Here is an 18,889-nt window from a genome sequence, read left to right as displayed (position 1 = left end):
CCTCAGCTTCCTCATTTCCAGGAGGATCAAGCCCAGACTCCTTATTTTGACATGTTCGTCCTTACAGCACCTGGCCTTGTTTTGGTGGGCTCAGTAGATTTGTAGGTTGGGTCTGCCCACTCCATCCAAGCTGTCCACTCAGCATCCCCTGAGCAAGCTTCCTCGGTTTCCCCTCAGGGGCTCTGTCCACTTTTTCCTCCTTACCTGAGATGCCCTGACTCATTCTGCCTTTTTAGCCCTGCCTCTCCTTAAGACCTGCTAGGTTCCTCCTCCTCCCCTCTCCTCCCTCTCTTCCTTCTCCCTGCCTACCTGTTCCTCTTCTATGAAGACTTTCCTGACCACCCTGGCCTGGGATCTCTTTCTCCTTGAATCTCCTTTATTGGGACCTGTCCATCCTGTGCATCACCGTTGGCTTCCAGGGGAGGGAGGCAGGAAAGGGGGTGACGGTGTTGGAAATTCTTCTGAGAGCACAGATGAATTTGGATGACGCAGAACTGTTTCTGCCCCTGTGGGTAGGCTTTATACAAATGGGGTGAGATGCGACGGGAGTTCCCTCTTACACAGGCTGACACAGGAGAGAAGATCCCTTGCTTTACTGGAGTGCAAAATCTGCCCCTTTTCCCATACGCTCCTCATCTTATTCCAGAAATAGGGTGTTGAAAGGGAGAAGGCTCTGGGAGCTTTCCTAATCCTGAATGTGCACTATGTACAAAAATGAGAGCCCAGCAGCCCGTCAGCCTCAGAAAGCTTGGCCCAGAGGGAACCTGAGGTCTAGGCAAGTCCAGCTCTCTCATTTTGCAGATGAGGAAACTGAGTCTCAGAGGTGGGATGGGAACTGAACCAGGCCTTTGACTCCAACTCAAGTGCTCCTGTTGGAAGGGGCCCAGACCTTCCAGAGACAACCCTGATCCTGCCCTCTGGCATCCCTGAGTGGCATCAGACAACCCTGGTGACCTTCCATTCCAGCCAGTGATACAGGACCTTCGTGAGGGCCCTGCTGGGGGTTCTGACTCCTCTCCTGGCCTTGGCTTTCCCAGGATAGGGACAGACAGAGTGGCAAATCTGCAACCACGCAAGCTGCCCCAGCTCCTGGTGAGGAGGTGCCCTCATCATACTTACTAATTCCAAGAATAGGGGTTGAGGCAGGGTGGGGCTTAGGCGGGGAGGTTACTTCATCCCCAGCCAGTCCTTCAGGTCTAGGAGGAGAGGGGGATGGGAGGGAGAGGCGGAAAAGGGTGAGCTGGCAATGAGGTGGGGGCACCGCCTCTCCCAGATGCTCCCCGCGTTCTCAGAGAGTTCAGGGGCTCCCAGGGACCCCCAGAGAGGGCTCGTACAATGCTAGGTTAGGGGTGGGAAGGTGAGAGAGGGGGCAATAAAGGGAGAGAGGTATAGGGAACGTGAAGACTTGATCCCTAGTTAAACAAACACACAGCCTTGCCAAATGATGTCAGCATGGCTGAAAAAAGTCGAGGGCTCTATTGCCATAGGTGTGTATTACCGGGTCTGGCCTCCCATCAAACGGTGTCAGCCCCTCTACTGCTTCCCATCCCCCACCGGATCAGGGATAAATAGCAGGTGCCATGTGACGATATTGAGGAACAAAAGGGTGCCCCTGCCCCTCCCCCACTGTGGAGGGCGGGTCCTGAGTGGCTGGAGAGACCTAGAGGGGGGCCTGTGACGCTTAGGGGAAGTAGAAGGTGAGAAGGGAAGAGGAGAGGTGGGTGTATGGACAATTCCCCAGGCTTGGCAGGGGAATGGGGTCACATCTGGGGCAAGGGGGATCTGGAAGTCTTGCAGAGCTAAGGAGCTGGGGGTGGGAACAAAGGGGAAATGGACTCTGTGGGGAGGGCACAGACCAGAGCAGACCCCCCTCTTGGGCTTCATCAAAATCTTAATTCCCACACAGTGAACTCATTCAATAGAAAGCCCACTGGAATCTCCTCCAAGTCATATTTCTGACTAGGTCTGTCACATTGCCCATGAGAATACAGTGGGCAGAGATGGGCTTGGGCACAGTGCCCAAGTTAATGCATAGAAAGTCTTGGAATGGTGCCTGGCCACAGTACGTGAGCAACAAATTCAGACTGTTATTATTACTCCAATTATTCTGGAGGGGTCTCTTCCTTGTTCCTCTGCAACCTCAGGCAAGTCACTCTGACTTTCTTGGCCTTTCTTTTCCCATCTGCTTCTACATGCCGCCCACCCTGCCTTCCCCATGCCCTTGTTCCTTCAAAATTTCCCAGGACTGGGAAAAAAAATCTTTGTAGAAGAGGCAGGACATCTGGGGAGCAGGGAGACGAGGAACCCGTCTGTGGGGTTTCAGTAGGTCTGGAGGTCATCCTGTCATTGTGGCCCAGGTTGGCTTCCTCCTCAGCCTTGCCGGGTGAGTGTGTGTGTGTGTGTGTATGTGTGTGTGTGTGATGGGGGGTGTTCTTTGATGTGCACATGTGCCAGGCACGGGAGCAACCCCAGCTCGGCCAATGCAGCTCAGGCTTCTTATCATGGGTCCCTACCTGGGCGATCGCTGTGTTCTGGGCAGAGGAAAGGTCACTTTCAGGTTTCCCCTTTGCTCTAGCTGCTGGTTCCTCCCCGCCTCATCCAGGGTGGGAACCAGAGGGAAAGGGCCGCCTCTGAGTGACAGCGTGGGTGGGATGAGAGCTGCAGATAGAAGAGGAGAGCTGGGGTCTCAGCTGGTGACCACATCCCTGGCAGGAAGGAGTGAGGGTATAGAGGCCTGTGAGTTTCCAAGGCATTTTATCACTACTCCTTTTATTTCTACTGTCCCCGTGTTTCTTGGGAAAAGTTCCCACCCCCTCTTCACCCCAGCCTAATTCAGTAATGTGAAGGGGAGCACAAGATGTCCCTGCGCTGCCTTCCTGCTCTCTGGCTGTTCTAGGGACTGGTATCCCCTGTAGGGGAGAGAGAGTCACTGCTACCTGCCCAAATCCCCACTCGTTATCTCTAAGCCTGCTCACCCCTTCCTCTCTGCTTTCCCTGCTGGGGATGGTTGCTGGGCTGAGGAAATAAGCTCCAGCAGAAAGGCATTTTCCAGCAGTGAGACCTGACCAAGGTCATGGGTCCCCGAAATGGACATTTAAGGTTAGATTCCTAGAGGTCTGTAAGGAGACTAGGGTGAGTCTCACTTGGAAGTAGGCCAGTGTACAAGGACCCCAGTAATGGGCCCGCTGCTCTGGTTCAAGGAATGAAGAGCTTGCTCAGCGCTGAGCTGGCCCCTCATTCCCTCAGGGAGCTCATTGGGATCAGATTTGGGTTGTTTGATTCAGTTCAGCACACGCTCACTAAGTGCCTGGTATGTGCCCATCCCTGGGAAGACTCTGGACATCAAGAGATAAAAAAAAGAGTCTGCCTCTACCCCCAGGCTTTATATAGTTGAGCATTCTGGACAGTCGACCAGGCTCTGGGAGGTGCCCGGGAAGCCCATCCTGGTGGTGAAGGAGCCATGTGTGCTGGTCTTGGTGTTGCCCAAGGAGGGTCCTGCCGGGTTCTGAATGCCAGGGCCAAGGGAGGACTGGGGAGGGCCGTGGGGCTCTGGGAGAGGGGTGTCCATGTGAGTGAAGCCATCGGGGGGATAGCCCCCCTCTCGGTCTGCCTGACTTGGGGTGCTGTGCCACTCTGAGGGGCACGGCCTTAAAGCTGGTCTTCCTCCCGGTGCTCAGACCCACTGGAGTCAAGTGTCATGGCGGCGGGGGGTGGCGGTGGTGGTGGTGGGTTGTGCTAGAATGATAGAAGATTTGCTTGGCCTAGCCTGGGGAGCCCGTGGGCTGATTTTGAGGAGTGGGGGCACTGCCTGAGGGTGATTTGGGGCCCCTCAGAGCTGCAGGCTGAGGAGTTAGGAGGCTGGGAGCCAGTGGAGCTGGTCCCACCCCTCCTGAGTTGAAGCATGTACCTGGGAGTCGGGTCCCTGGGTCCTGCTCCTGCCTTCCTGATGGAGCCAGTCCCTTGCTCACCCTCCCCTAATCCTCGCTTTCCCCTCCTTCCACCTCCTCCAACCTCTCAGGACTCATGGAGACACTGGGGACACACGCAGCCCATGCAGGGGCCTTGAGCTGGTGGAGAAGCGAACGAATGCAAGAGGACGTCTGGGGGGGCAGAAGGAGGGGGTAGACAGCCACACAGAGCAGGCCGGTGAGCCAAGCATTAAGAGCTTTTGGCTTCCAAGACTTGAAAAGAAAGGGAGAGGTGCAGCCAGCAGCTTCAAAGGCTGGCGCCCCGAGGAAGTTCCAATATTTTTGTTGTTTCCTCTGCAAAGGAAAGAAGCCCTTGCAAAGGAGCTGGCTGTTTCTCCTCACCCCATTTGGGGGTCCGGCAGACCTCCTCCACCGGACCTTCCATCCCACAAGCTCCCTTTGGCCCCCTGCCCTGCAGCTGAGGTCCTGACATGGGAGTGAGGACCCAATGGGCTTCTCCGAGGTGAAGGGCTGGGGGCTGCTCTCAGACCCAGGGGGCCCAGAGCCTCCTTCCCACTTGTGCCCAGGTTGGCAAACAGCCACCGCCATGATCGGCTGGTTCCTGTCATCCCTCCTCTCACTGCCCCCGGTGCCCGCCCTCTTCCAGGGATGACCCCCAGCCCAGGGGGTGGGCTGGGTGGGGCTTACCAGTGGGTGAGCAGAGCCGGCTGGGCAGGGCTGCAGGTGTGTCTGGGGAGCGGGCAGCCGAAAGGTGTTCCAGAGGTGTGCGAAAGGGCTCTGCTCAAATAATCCAGGGAGGCGTTTATAAATAACTTTACCTCAGGGCCACAGGGTGAGCCCCGGCTTCCGATTGGCTCAGAGGGGAAGTGGTTTTGAACACTACACCATAGCTAAGCCTGAGGAGATAGGAAAAGGAGATAAGGGAAGAAAGGTCCCAAATGAACAGCCCTTTTTTTGTTTTACCTGAGGAGCAGGGCTGTTTGATGGGAGCTTGGCACTTCCTAAATCCACCCTGAAGACAATAGGTCACATTCAGCGGGGCCCCCGGCCTCACAGGCTCCCCCAAGGCGGCCAGCCGAGGCTGAGCAGGGGACAAGGCAGACCCCTCTCCGAGCTTGCGTCCTGCTGCTTATGGGGCTGGGGTCAAGCCAAATAGCTTCTTGGACAATGGGACCCATTGAGGCCACCAGGGAGGTGGGGTCCTGGGGCTGCTTGCTTTGAACGTTGGAGAGAGGGGGGTGTTGAAGGGGGACAGTAGACCTCTGAACACCCCTGAGGAAGGCCACAAGCCATGTTTTGGAAGGCCTTGAGGGTCCTTGAGAGGTTTGGGGCAGTGGTGGAGACCTGGTTCCCAGCTCTGTCCTCAGCCTTAGGTCACTTGTAAGCTCTGTGCCTTGATCTATCCAGCAGTGCAATGGGGAAAGCATTCCTTGCCCTCCTAACTTCCCAGGTAGGGTGCAAGGGGTGCACGGGGGTTTGGGATATGGTAAAGGCGCTCAAGAAACTGGACTTACAACAGTTGTATGTAAGGCGACCCGAAGGCTAGCAAATCTCTAATTCGTAGGCCTCTGTCACGTCCAGGAATGAATGTCCACCTCGGTTGTGGTTCTGCCCAGGCTGCTGCCTGCCTTCTGGGTTAGAGCTGCCCACCCACCCCGTGCTCACTGAGCACTGTGGGAGAACCTCAGAAAGGGCAGACTGCTGGGTTGGGGGAGTTTCTTGACATATTTCCTGAGAAGGGGAGTCCCCAGCTGGTGCCAGGAGTCCCTTCTTTCACGCATCTGGGGCTGCACTGCCTTAGACTGAATTGTCCTCCCACCTCTCCAGAAGACAACAGAGGCTCTGAGGTGGGCTGGAATCAGGACAGGGGGCTTCAGTAAAGCACCCTGGAAGTTAAGGAGAAAGTCCCGCTGAGAAATGAGCTAGCTTCAGCACATTATAGGGACTCAATAAATATTTGTTGAATGAATAAAAGAATGAATTGTCTGCAAGCCCAGCCCAAGGGAGAGTCTGTAGATGCATTGCTTGTGGGGACTAAGGAAACACCCAAGGTCACTCAGAGTTGTCAGGGTGTACCTAGGGGCCTGAACATGACTGAAGAAAGCTGGAAGGCAAGCCACCCAAGCGTGTCCTGCCACCTGCTGAGGGCAGGTGGACACTTCCTCCAGCAGCCCTTCCCCAGGCCCCTGCACTGGCTTAGCTGCCATGTGCCCATGGCTCCCTCTGCTTCACCATGGTAATAGTACACTGATCACAATGGATGGAAGTTATGCATTCAATTGTCAGTCTTTCTCCAAAGACTGTGAACTCCCTGAGGAGGGCAGGGAAGCGCCTGTTTCGTTCACTTCCGTATGCTTACCACATAGCCGAGTGCCTGGCACTTAGTAGAAGCTCAATATAGATTCGTGGAATGGGTGAATGACTGTGTGATGGAATCTTCAAACAAAGTAGAACCAGAGGGCCAGAATTTGCCCATTCATCTCCAGCACTGTCCAGTGGCATGGGTAGCGTGACCTGTTCTAGACTATGAGTGGACAAGTTATCAGATTCCCCCTATAGCCAGGTGACAGTGGCCACCAAGATCAAACAACTAAGATTCCTTGCTTGGATACCATGCCTGCCAGGGAAACCTTTTGGCTGTACTTTGGTTCCTTCAGTGCAGAGAATGCACTGCCCGATTACTGGAGCATCTGGGGATGCCAGCAGGTACATTTCTCTCCTTTAAATGACCCATGAACATTCTGGTCTACTGATTGGTCTAATGTGAGTTTTGTTCATGTGAATCAGTCTCCCCTGAGTCTGATTGAATTTTGATAATGACACTGGGTTTTCACACAGGTTATCTGGTTTAATTCTCATAGCAACCATGCGATGTAGGCATGTTACTCTCATTTTTCAGAGGAGGAAACAGGTTGACTAAAGTGAAATAACTCACCCAAGGTCACAAGGACCTGGATGGAAGAGGCAGGAATCTAATTTGGATATTATGGCTTCAAATCCTATGCTTAGTCCATATTATCACTTTAATCTTTGAACGTACAAAGCGAAGGATGGCATCCACCTTATAAAACTCCACCTTTTAGACACTTTCAGCCTCCCCATCAGGTATATCTCCCAAGGTAACTTGGATGAAGATGGCAGAGGCCTCCAGAATACGTTCTGGGGCTGGGAACTTGTTCACTCTCTTCCCTAATCCTTCTCCAACTGTCTCAGCAAAGTTCTGGGCAGGTAGATCTTGTATGATAGAGACAGAAAGCATAGATGAGCCACGAGGGTTCTCTGAAGTCACCAAGGGAGATGGATGGGCAGGGGCCTCAGAGTCTGGGGACAGTCATGGGAGGGAAGCCCAGGAAGGAGGAAGCCAGACCAGAGGCTGGAGAAGCAGAGGACAGGAGGGAGAGAGGCTGATGACTCAAAAGGGTATCTTAGGGGTATCTTGGATAGAATTAAACTATGGGACACAGTTAGGGCTGGTGGAGGGAAAACAAAGCTATGGAGAGATAGACAGACAGACGGCAGAAATGACAGCACAGAGAAGAAGAGGCAGACTCAGAAACCAAGAGCAAGGGGCAAAGAGCACATCAACATCCTAGCAGCTCACAGTCTTGGTTTTTGTGAAACCATTGCCTGTTTTTCATGGTGAAGGCATTTAAGCATCAACCCTATACCTTTCTCTGGAGCGTATAGATTCTCCTTTGGTAACAACCTACTCCAGCCTCACCCCTAGAGTTGAAAACTGTATTTGTTCATCCATTCATTCATTCACTTAAAAACCACTATCCAGTGCCAGGATGCTGCCCTGGCGATACTGAGATCAATAAGGCCCAACCCCTGCCCTGAGAAGATCCCACTCTGGGGGGAAGACAGGGAGGTGAAGAGACCATTGTCACATGGGAACACAGAGTGCCATGGCCATGCAGAGGAGAGGCTGAGGAGATGGGGTGGCGTTGGGAAAGGCTTTCCCCAGGAGGGGACACAGAAGGGCCTATCACGTCCAGAGCCTGAGACCTGAGTTCTAAACTCCACGTGGCCACTCCCAGCAGGAAGTGGGATAGGGACTGTTCTGGAAGCACTATTTTTATAGGGAGAGTCCCAGCTTGTCCCCAAGACGCTGACTCCCAACTCCATTCCAGGTTCTCTCTTTAAAGCCCATCCCTGAGTTCCCGTCTGACCAGAGCTCCAGCCCTATTCTTCAACACATCTTAGAGCGCGTGCGTGTACAAACACACATACACTCATACCAAACAGATTTTGGGGATTTACTGAGTTACGCAGATAAAGCCAAAGTATTCATAAAGTTCCCTCCTGACACATGTCACCTTTGAGCTGGTCCAGTTAAGGAACAGCTAGTTTACAGATTAGCAAACTGAGGCTAGACCCCAAGAAGGAGATGAATCCTGCCACATCTGGCCTTATCTGCACCTGCTGGCTTCTTGCACCTGTGCCCTGCATGGGGCCTGGGTCAAGTGTGTGGGCAGGATCATGTTTTGGGCAGAGCAGCCCAGTGGCTTAAGCAAACACCTCGAGGCTGGAGACAGAAAGATCTTCAGCACCTTGGCCTGCAGTGGCAGGATCTGACCTGGCCCTGTGGCTGCCAGTTTCCTGAGTGCACGGGATCTGGCAGGGCGGCAGAGATACCCAAGCAGAAGCCAGTTCTCACCTCTCTTCCCAGGGAGGCCAAGGGCTCAGTGCCCCAGCGAGACAGGGGAGGCAAAGGTGAGTGGCAGTGACGCCCACCTGCGTTCGGTCTTTTAACTCAGAGAACCTGAGCTCCTGCCATGTGCCTGGCACTGTGCTAGGTACTGGTGACCAAGACCCATGAAAGCCAGTCCTCGGGAGGCCAAGACTCTGAAAAGAGTAGGCAGAGGGAGGCTTCCCAGAATACACACGGTCGCAGGGCTGGGGGACAGCATTTTGGAAGGAACCTAAGGGTGGGCTCTGAAGGGTGGAGGGTAAGGACAGGACCTGTCTGGAGAAAGTCAGACCAGAGCTGGCCAAGACCCCCCAGCATCTGAGGCCAGAGGAACGGGAGTGTCGCTGAACCATAGAACTGGGAGAAGAAGAATGGGTCTAAGGATTCTGAGTCACCTCCCTCATTTTACAGATGAGAGACCTGAGGCCCCAGAGACGGGAGGGACCTGCCCAAGGTCATCCAGAGAGGAAATGTCAGAGCCAAGGCAGGACTCGACCCATGACCCCAGCCTAGCTCTCCAGCCTGGCCCTGAAGCCCGAACCAAGCTCTCTCTCCACAAAGGGGGTAGGAGATTACTTGGTGACCCCTCCCCCCTTCCTTCTCAGTATCGCTTGGTCACTCTCCAGAGACGCTGGATATCCCGAGTGCTGGCTGCAGAGGGACTGCCCTGCTCGTCGGGCACCAGCCACTTTGTTAAGGGAGAGGTTTGGGGGAAACAGGTCTACAGTGTCGGGCCAGGGAGCCCAGGGGATGCGGCTCCCAGGTGCACTGGTCCTGCAGCCTCCGCACGGAGATGATTCTGCTCAGAACCAGAAATTGGTGGACTGGGTGAGGGTGTTCAAGGCACTTCACGCTGCCCCGGGAATGCTGCAAACGAGGCTGGAGGTAAGGAGGGGGTGAGTTCCAGGCGATTCATGTTGACTGCAATTCTGGCTTCGGGCCCGTAAGCCAAGCGCATATTAACCTGGTGTAGGGGCTGCCTCCAAGGGTGGGGTATAGAGGAACTAAACCCCCAATTCTAGGAGAACTGAGATAGCTGGAGAAACATGGAATTGACAATCTTGGTTCCAGGGCTTTGCCCTAGCTCCAGGGTCTAGCTTGGGCAGCAAGAGAATTTGGTCAGAAGATGGAGTTCTGTTGACCTTGGAAAGTTATCGATAAAAATGATGCCTCCCCGTCTCCCCTTTCCTATCCCACATTCTCCAGGAGAGTAAAACTGGAAGGTATCTGTCACTCACCAGCCAGTCCAGTCCTCCCAAATCTTCCTTCCCGTCACCCCTGACCACACAGGCCTCTCTTCTCTAAGTGCTGACAGCTGTGCTCCCTGAACCCCAACCAGCCAAAGGTGAGGTGTTCTATGTCTTCTAGGTGTTGTCTCCCTAACAGCTCTTTTAAGTCAGTGACTGTGTCACATGTACTTGCGAAGCATCAGGACATAGTGGGAAGAACAAAGACTTTAGGCTGAGATCCTGACTCTGGGTTTGCTGGTCATGTGACCTCGGGCAAAGTATTAACCTCTCTGAGGCTCAGTTTGTTCACCTGTAAAAAGGGACACATGGCAGAAAGGAAGTGCTTTTGTAAGGCAAGTTCCTTTCCTTCAGGCATGACCGCCTGGCTGTTTGCCCATCTCCATCATCTCTCCACTACCCACTGCTCTCAGCCCTTTGGCCACACCCCAGCCAGGTGACAACCTTTATCACCTTTGCACCATGAATGACCCTTGCTCCCTTGTCTCAAGAGCCAGGAGTGTTGAGCTCCTACTCGCAGGCCTTGCCCTCCCAGTCTCCCAGGGATGCAGCCAAGTGGCAGAATAGGTTCGAGAAGGCTCTTCTCCCAGGTTGCTGTAACAGAGCAAAACCGTCCGGACATTATCTGTACCTGGGCCTTGGAGCTCCCACCCCTATGCCCCTCCTGCCTCTGGGAGGTGCCAAGTGGAGAGTGTGTGAGTGGGAATGTGGGTGTGTGTGTCTGTCTGTGATGTGGGTGTATGTGTCCGTGATGTGGGTGCTGAACAAGAACAGGGATGCTTTCCTGAAAGGGAGTGGGACTCGGGGCATGTATACACCCTTGCTTTTGCTCCCTCCTCATCCCACACGTTCCCCAATGACCCTCTGCCTGTGGTGCTTTGCCTCGCCCTGCTGTAGCTGAGGGAGGGTGGGCTGGAGTGAGTCCCCTCACCCTCTGGGTCCCGGAGTCCTCCTGCCTAAGGAATAAACCAGACTCTCTAGGGCTGAACTGCACTAGGTGTGGGCAGCCCTTGCAAGAACAGAGTCTTGCAGCTGGGACTCCCCTCAGTTCATGTTGGAGAGAAGGGATGGTGGAGGGGAAGGTGTCTACCCTGAGTTTTTCCCCAGGGGCTGTGTTTGGAGGACAAGTCCAGAAAATTATCCCCAAAGTAAGCCTCTTTTGCTGTGATTTTTTTCAACCCTCCAAGGTCAGGGCACCCAGCACCCTGATTCCTCCCTCTCCGTCCCCAGAACCACTCACAACAGGCTCAGGCAGAGGTAGGAGCATGGTCAGGGGTAGGTTTTCAGCCCTAAAGAAAGGGCTTGTCCATTCTGGGTGGGGGATTGGGACCAAGTCAGGGCTTCAGCCTGGGACACATTCGGGGTTTCTCAGCCTGGTCAGTCCTGACCAGCCTGAACCCCATTCTTCCTCTGGGAGTCAGGGGGGTGTGGAGACGTTCATGGAGTTCCCTGGGAATGTGGCCCCAGTGTGACGGTGCAGGAGGGGACCAGGGGCCAGCCCGCTGGGACCTCAGCTGGGGGCACTTCTCTGGGTCTCCCAGCTTAACAGGCAGAGGTGGGTATGACGGAGGGTGGCTGAGTGGCTCTGGGGTCCAAGGCTCAAGAAGAACGCATTGTAGCCCTGGAGTGCAGGGAACAGGCCACAGCGTGAACGGGTTCTGTGGAGTCCTCAGGACAACTCAGTTGGCTGGGGCTAGTTCCTGTCAGCCCTCCAGGGCTGCCCTCCGGCCTGGGCTGCTCACAGAGCCTCATTGTTCTCCGGGAGCCTCTTGAGCATTTAGCTTGTTTTGTCCTGCTGGTACATTCGTTGGCTGTGATTCCCACTGAAGACATCTTCAGGGGCAGGGAGGGCGCCAGGCTTGCGGGCAGGACCTGGACTGCTCCACTGAGAAGGGAGCTCAGAGCAGTGGGGCCTCGTCGGCCTTCGATGTGACCCTTGGGGCTGTTTGCCAAGAGCAGCAGCAAGTCCGCCTGGATGTTCTGACGCCACTGCTGGCCCTGGCAAGGAGGCTGAGAGCAGACTCTGCCACCAGAGTGGCCTGGGATTGGCTCTGGCTCCCTAGGAATAAGCGGTGTGATTATGGGCAAGTTACGGAACCTCTCTGAGCTCTCAGTTTCCTCATCTTCAGAATGCGAGGAATAACAGCATCTACCTCAGAGTGATATCGGGAAGATTAAACAAGGTAACGCACGAAGTGCACTTAGCACAGGGTCTGGCAATTTCCAGAGGGCCCCCCCCACCTTGTCCTTTCTCTTGTACGCTGTCCCCATCCAGCTTGAAATGTTCTCCCTTCCCTTCTCAGTTCTCCAGGTCTTTCGGCTCAGACCACATCTCCTCCGTGAAGCCAGCCCTGTCTGCTCTGATTGCACTCACACTCCTGTAGTTCTCTCAGGTGAGAACCGCAACTAGACACTCGACCACTTGACCAGGTGCTCTTAGGGATTTGGCTCTAATGGCTCACAAGAGGCTACCTTCCTGGAGCGTAGGATTTGGGTGTTTTGCTTCTCTTGTGTCCTTCACAGACCAAAATCTACTAAGCCTATTAAAATGAGCGTTTACCTATTGACTGAGAGCCCATCCTGGGTCCTGCCCCGGGCACTTAGAGAAGAACCATCATTTATTGTGGTTTCAGCCTTGCCCTGTGAAGGTCCAAGGGTTCCAAAGAGGTGCTTCACTTGCAGCCACACCCACCAGCTGGTGAGCCCATAATATTGTGACTTACCCACATTTTGCCTGCTTGAACCCCCTCCCTCTGACTCAGGGCCTGAATCCCCTCCTGGGCTGCAGTTTCCTGCGGGTAGGCTTGGGAGTCTCCGGGGGATCTCTGGGTGGCTTTTTCTGCTCCAAACTCATCCCTGCTGTCTGTTGCCCCCTCACCATGGAGAGATGGCTCCTCCGGGGAGTTCTGCTCTGCGGCTTCCCGGAGCTCCTGCCTTCGAGGCTCCAATGTCTCAGTGCACGCTGTGTCTGGCAGCCACTCCATGGGTCCCACAGGAGCATGGGTGGTGGCTTCTCTCCAGTCTGTGTCACATTGTGTTGGCCCAACCCCGGTGATGCCGTGGTGCAGACTGTTAGCCCTCTACCATCAGAGTCAGCATTACTGTGAGGCACACAGCAGGAATCTGGACTCTATTTCCCAGCCTCCCTCACCACGTGACTGAGCCCTCACGGACGCAGCCTAGAATGAGGTGAGCGCCTTCCAGGTCTGGGCCTTAAGGTGCTGGGCGTGTCTTCTCCACGCTCTTTCCTCCACCAGCCATACTGGTGACCTAGCACCTACCACGCATGATGATAAAGGCCTGGCAAGTGGGGAAGGAACAGACGGAAGGGATCTGAGCTCAGGTATGACCTCGTGAAGCTGAGGGCTCCAGTAGCCTGCTCACCTTGAGACTGCTGTAGGAGAGAAGAACTCCTATATTCTGCCATCCACTGTGCTGGGGTTCTCTCTCCATTGCATGGCAGTTTGGTCTTTAACATACACATAGGCCCCGAGTGTGATGAGAACACAGCCCCTTCAGCCTCTGCTTGGAGTCCCGCACCCTGTCTGTGTAAGGGCTGGATTGATCCCCAGGGCTTGTCTCAGAAGAGAGGATGTAGAGGCCCATTTCCTGGGTTCTCCTTCTCTGCCCCAGAGACTTGACCAAAGGAACTCTTCCTCTCCTGTAAATAGAGGACTGGAGGGCCTCTGATTCACCAGCTCATCAGACACACCCAGTCTCTGGATCCCAGTTTGGGGCAGCTGGGACTCCCAGCCCTGTGTTTCACCGACAGCAGAATCTTTTTTTCCCTTTCCCTTTCTCTCTTTTTTGAAAAAAAAAAGTATTGAATTATAGTTGATTTACAATGCTGTGTTAATTTCTGCTATACAGCAAAGTGATTCAGTTATTTATATATATATATATATATATATATATATATATATATATATATATATATATACTTTTTTATTTTCTTTTCCATTATGGTTTATCATAGGATATTGAATATAGTTCCCTGTGCTGTACAGTAGGACCTTGTTGTTTACCAATCCTATCTATAATAGTTTGCATTTGCTAATCCTAAACTCCCAATCCTTCCTTCCCCACCCCACCTCCCCCTTGGCAACCATATGTCAGTTCTCTATGTCTCCAACAGCAGAATCTTTATAATTGATATCCCCAGTTAAGGAGAGCCTCCTTGGACGAGGGCTCAGCCCTCCTGCTTGCCTCACCTCTGTCTCCTGTTTAGAATGAGAAGATAGGGGAAGGGTTGGGAGTCTTTAGGGTCGAGAAAGAACCCTGTGGGTTGGTAGCTTCTAGTCTTGTAGTCTCCCTGGGACTAGCAAGTAGGTGAGAAATGGAGTTGTGTTACTAACTGAGATTAGGAAGAAATGGTGCTCGGGACTTCCCTGGTGGTGCAGTGGTTAAGAACCCGCCTGCCAATGCAGGGGACACGGGTTTGAGCCCTGGTCCAGGAAGATCCCTCATGCCACGGAGCCACTAAGCCCATGAGCCACAACTACTGAGCCTGCACTCTAGAGCCCGCCAGCCACAACTACTGAGCCCATGTGCCACAACTACTGAAGCCCACACGCCTAAAGCCTGTGCTCCGCCACAAGAGAAGCCACGGCAATGAGAAGCTCACAAACTGCAATGAAGAGTACCCCCCGTGTGTGGCACGCAAAGGTAACACATAATGGAGTTCAAATTCAAATCCAAGCAGTCTGTCTTAGAAGTCAGTCCTCTAACTACTTCATAATATTAATTTGCTAATTATATTAGACTACAACATTCACAAGCAAGATAGGTATACACAAATGCCATATTTTGCTTGTTTTCCTTATACTGTAAAATTATTACCATATGAATAATCAGCACCACCCTTTCTAATTTTCCTTCTAGTTTCCTCTAATTTTCTTTCTAATTTGCTCCAAATGAAACAAATGACAAATCAACTTATTTACAAAACAGAAACAGACTCACAGACATAGAAAACAAACTTATGGTTAGCAAAGGGGGAAGGGGAGGGGGAGGGATAAATTAGGAGTATGGGATTAATAGATACACACTGTATAGCACAGGGAACGATGTTCAGTGTCTTGTAATAACCTACGATGGAAAAGAATCTGAATCTGCACACCTGAAACACAATATTGTAAATCAGCTATAGTTAAATATAAAACAAAATAAAAAAATAAAGTGAGGTGCAGACATCAGTATCCATCTAGGCCAATACGTCAGTCAGCATCATATCATGAACAAGAGGTCAATATTTGTTGTAGTTATCTTTTTCTTTCGTGATAAGTTTTACACACAACGAAATGCACAAATCTCGTGTGCCAGAGATGAGTTCTGACAAACGCATGTACCTGTGCAACTCAAATCCGTATCAAGCTGAACATGGTGATGACTCCAGAGAGTTCCCTCAGTCCCCTTCCTAATAAGTACCCCCCACCCCAAACCAAAACCAAACAACTCTTCTGATTCCTTTCTACCATAGATTAGTTTGGCCTTTCTGTAACTTTATTCACATAAATGAAATCATACAATAGGTACTCTTGGGAAGGCTTCTTTCCCTTAGCATAATGGGTCCTGCATTCTTTGTGAAACAGTCTGTTTTATATAAAGTCAGACTTTTTTCCTAACCACCAGAAAACAAGTCCCCAAATCTAATCTTCATTACCTGCAGGGACACCGTGTTTACAAAGGCATGATCAACATCTCAGCGCCCATTCTGTGTGTCCTTGAACGGCTAAAGGTGAATAGGGCTGCCTCCCACCCCCACCCCCCTCCGGAGACCTGAGCGTGGGGTGGAGGGAGTGCAAGCTTTCTCAACCGCAGCCTCCTCCTGCGGCTGCCAAGGAGCTGCCCTTTCGGGCACATCCACCCCTTACATCTTCCCACCCCAGGCACTGAGGACTCTGCCTACTTCTCGCCCTCCCCCTCCTCCCTAACCCACACCAGGAGGATCTGATAACCAGTCATTTACACTAGATAACTGATAGTCGGGTTACACTGTAACTGGACCGCCTTCCACCGAGGTGCTGCCTCTACCGGTATTGACTTGTTCCGACTTTTATCTCCGAATGGGGCCGACAGGCTCCCAGCCCTGTGCCTCTCCGACTTCCACCGAGGCTCCCTAAGGACAGGGAGTCCTGACCGCGTCCCCGCAGGGGCCGATGTGCTCAGTGGGCGCAGCGTCTTTAAATACATGCCATAGATTTTTAGTCATTCTTAGAATTAATCACGGGTACAGCACGGAAACTCTGATGGGATACAGACAATGCTGTGATGGGAGAAAGATGCGCGGCGGGGCGCGGGGGCGGATTGATCTGTCGGGTGTCGGTTCCCGTCCTTCCCTGAGGGGAGGTGTGTCACTACCCAGGGCTGACATGTAAAAAATAGTCATACTGAATAAAGGTTTAAACATACTGAGAGACCTAAAGGCAGCTGCCAGAAGACTCAAAATAACAAAAGTTAGGAAAGGGGGGAGGGGGGACCCGAACAGGTTCAGGAGAAGTGTCAGTGAAGCATTGTGTGTTTCCTCAAAAGCTCATGTGAATGAGGCATCCCACTACCCCCTGTGTTGAGGTTTGTTTGTAATATGCGCCCCCCCCCCACCCCGGCCCCCATCCCCGCCTAACACCCTGCAGAATCGCTGAGTAAACACAAGGCTCTGGGATCTGCCAGGTTTTCCCCTTGGCTTGGGTTCTCTGACTCCCCGACCCCTACCCCCAGGAGGCCCTGTGGTTGAGACTTGGGCAAAGGCGTTTCAGGCACTGGCGGGAAATGGGAAGTGGGATCCGAGGGACCCAGAAAACCACTCTAAGTCCATTCTCCTGGCCCTGAAGGGAAATTCAAGTTGGCCCTTTTATCAGGACGTTGGTTGTGGGAGAGTGTGCTAAGTGGGCTGGTCCCCTCTCTGCAAACCCCACTCCCATCCCCACCCCCTCCGCATCATAGCCTCTGCTTCTGGTGGGAGGGGGCTGAATGAGCTGTGGGAAATTTCTTTCCGAAACAAGTCCGGGTTCATCTCAGCATCAGGAGGTCACCAGGAAGGGACACAGAACTCCCTCCTCCCTCCAGTCCTTCCCTCTCAGACCTGGGCTCCCTTCCCCCTTCTGCCCTAACCCAGTGGTTCTTTCCCCCAGCCTCCACTCTCACTTTAACCACAGTTAGGTTTGTCCAACTTGGCTGTACTTTAGAACCACCTGGAGGGTTCAGAAAATAAATGTACAGATTCTTAGGCCTTGTTCCTAGATATTCAGAGTCCCTGTGTCTGGGGGGACATGGTCATGAGTATTTTGTAAAGTATTCAAATACACAGCTAGGTAAGGGAAACCCCGCCTTACCCCTAATCCGCCCTTCTTCCCTCAATAGCCTCCCAAATATGTGTTTTGTCTCCTGGCACAAGTGATGTGATTTTGATCGGTAATGGATGATTTTTCACATCATCGCTTTTAAAATCAAATAGTCTCTGAAACATCCCTCTGTCTCCTGTGCTGCTTCCACCCTGATACTGAAACTTGTCATCTCTGTCATCAGCGGTGTCATTGAATAAGACATGTCCCTGTCTCCTGGAGCTGATCCTCATCTACTGAGGCTCTGAAGGCAGACCTCCCCTCAGGGGAGAGGGAGCAGTTCCACCCAGTTCTAACCACAAGGGAAGTGATCATACTGGGGACTGGCTCTGAACCAAGCTCCTCCTCTGAACAACTGACCTCTCTCATTCTTTTCTTGGGACACTCTTCACAGTCCCCACTGGGAGGGGGGTATGGGTAAGGCACACCGACCCGTACCCCCGATCTGTCCCCAGGCATCCTCCCCCTTCTGAGCTCTTTAAGCAGGGGAACCAATAATACCAATTTGGTCTGAGATCTCTGCAGAGAAAATATGTACCACCAACAGACCTGTGTTAAGTTGCTGAGATCTAACCTGAGCCTAACCTTCCCAGGCATTTGTAGTAGGGGGGAAGAAAAAGGAGAAGCTCTAGGAAGAGGATGAGCAGTACCTAAGCCTAAAATAAAATTCTAAACACCAGTGAAGGAGAGTTTATTCTGGATTGGAGACATTGTTGTAGCCACTTCCTACAGACCCTGCTGAATGGATGAAGGAACTGTAAGTGTATGTGTGTGTTTGAATGATATACCTGAGTTACAGCTTGCAAGTTATTTCCTCCTTCTCTGGCAAAGAACAAATAGAGAAAGAGCCTACTAATACTGAGGGTGTTAAAAAAAATGATGTCTATAGAAAACTCCTTTGAAAGGTCAGTAAGATCAAAAATATTTTTTTGTTGTAAATGACCTTGTTTAAAGAGCTTCAGGTATTTTGTCCTTCACTGGTCTAGCCCAGTTCCAGGCTAGGGAGTGAGGTAGTGAAACAGAGACAGGGGCCAAGAGAAACACCCCAATTAGGAGCCTAGAACCCCTCATGCTACCAGTGGAACCACCTCTCCACCTGAGCCCAGCACGGCTCCCAGCCTAAAGGAAAGTGGGAGCTTTAGCTGAGGGGCACCAGAACCCCAGGGATCTGCTTGCTCCCTGGAGCTCTAGCTGGAATACATCAGCTCCAGCTGCCCTGAGCCTTCTCAGGAAAGGACTCACCCAGTTACTGAGCACTCCACGTACTGCCTGCGGGCTAGAGTCAGACCCGCTGCTGTTCCAGGCCCTGGGGACTTTTGACAGCTCCCTGTACTTTCTCCTCCAATTTTACACTCCCCAAACACCGTGCCTTTTCAGATCTATCATACAGAAAACATTCTTTCTTTGTGTGTTATTTTTTTCTGCTTATGAAAGTAATTCCTGCTCACTGTAAAAATTTCAAACAAAATGGTAATGTGCAAATAAGAAAGCAAAAGCCTCCGTAATCTAATTTTCTGAGATAACCAGCCTTAGCAGTTTCTGAGATAACCAGCCTTAGCATACACCCTTCCAGATCTTTCTCTAAGTGTACACAAACAGCTTACACATGCCATGCTATTTGTTTCCCCACGCCTTTGCTCATGCTGTCTGCACCCTCTTCCTGGAATGCCCTTTCTTTTC

The sequence above is a fragment of the Phocoena phocoena genome, chromosome 1 (assembly GCF_963924675.1).
Source record: "Phocoena phocoena chromosome 1, mPhoPho1.1, whole genome shotgun sequence".
NCBI lineage: Eukaryota > Metazoa > Chordata > Mammalia > Artiodactyla > Phocoenidae > Phocoena > Phocoena phocoena.
The sequence above is the reverse complement of the archived record's forward strand: the minus strand, read 5'-3'. Positions refer to the sequence as shown.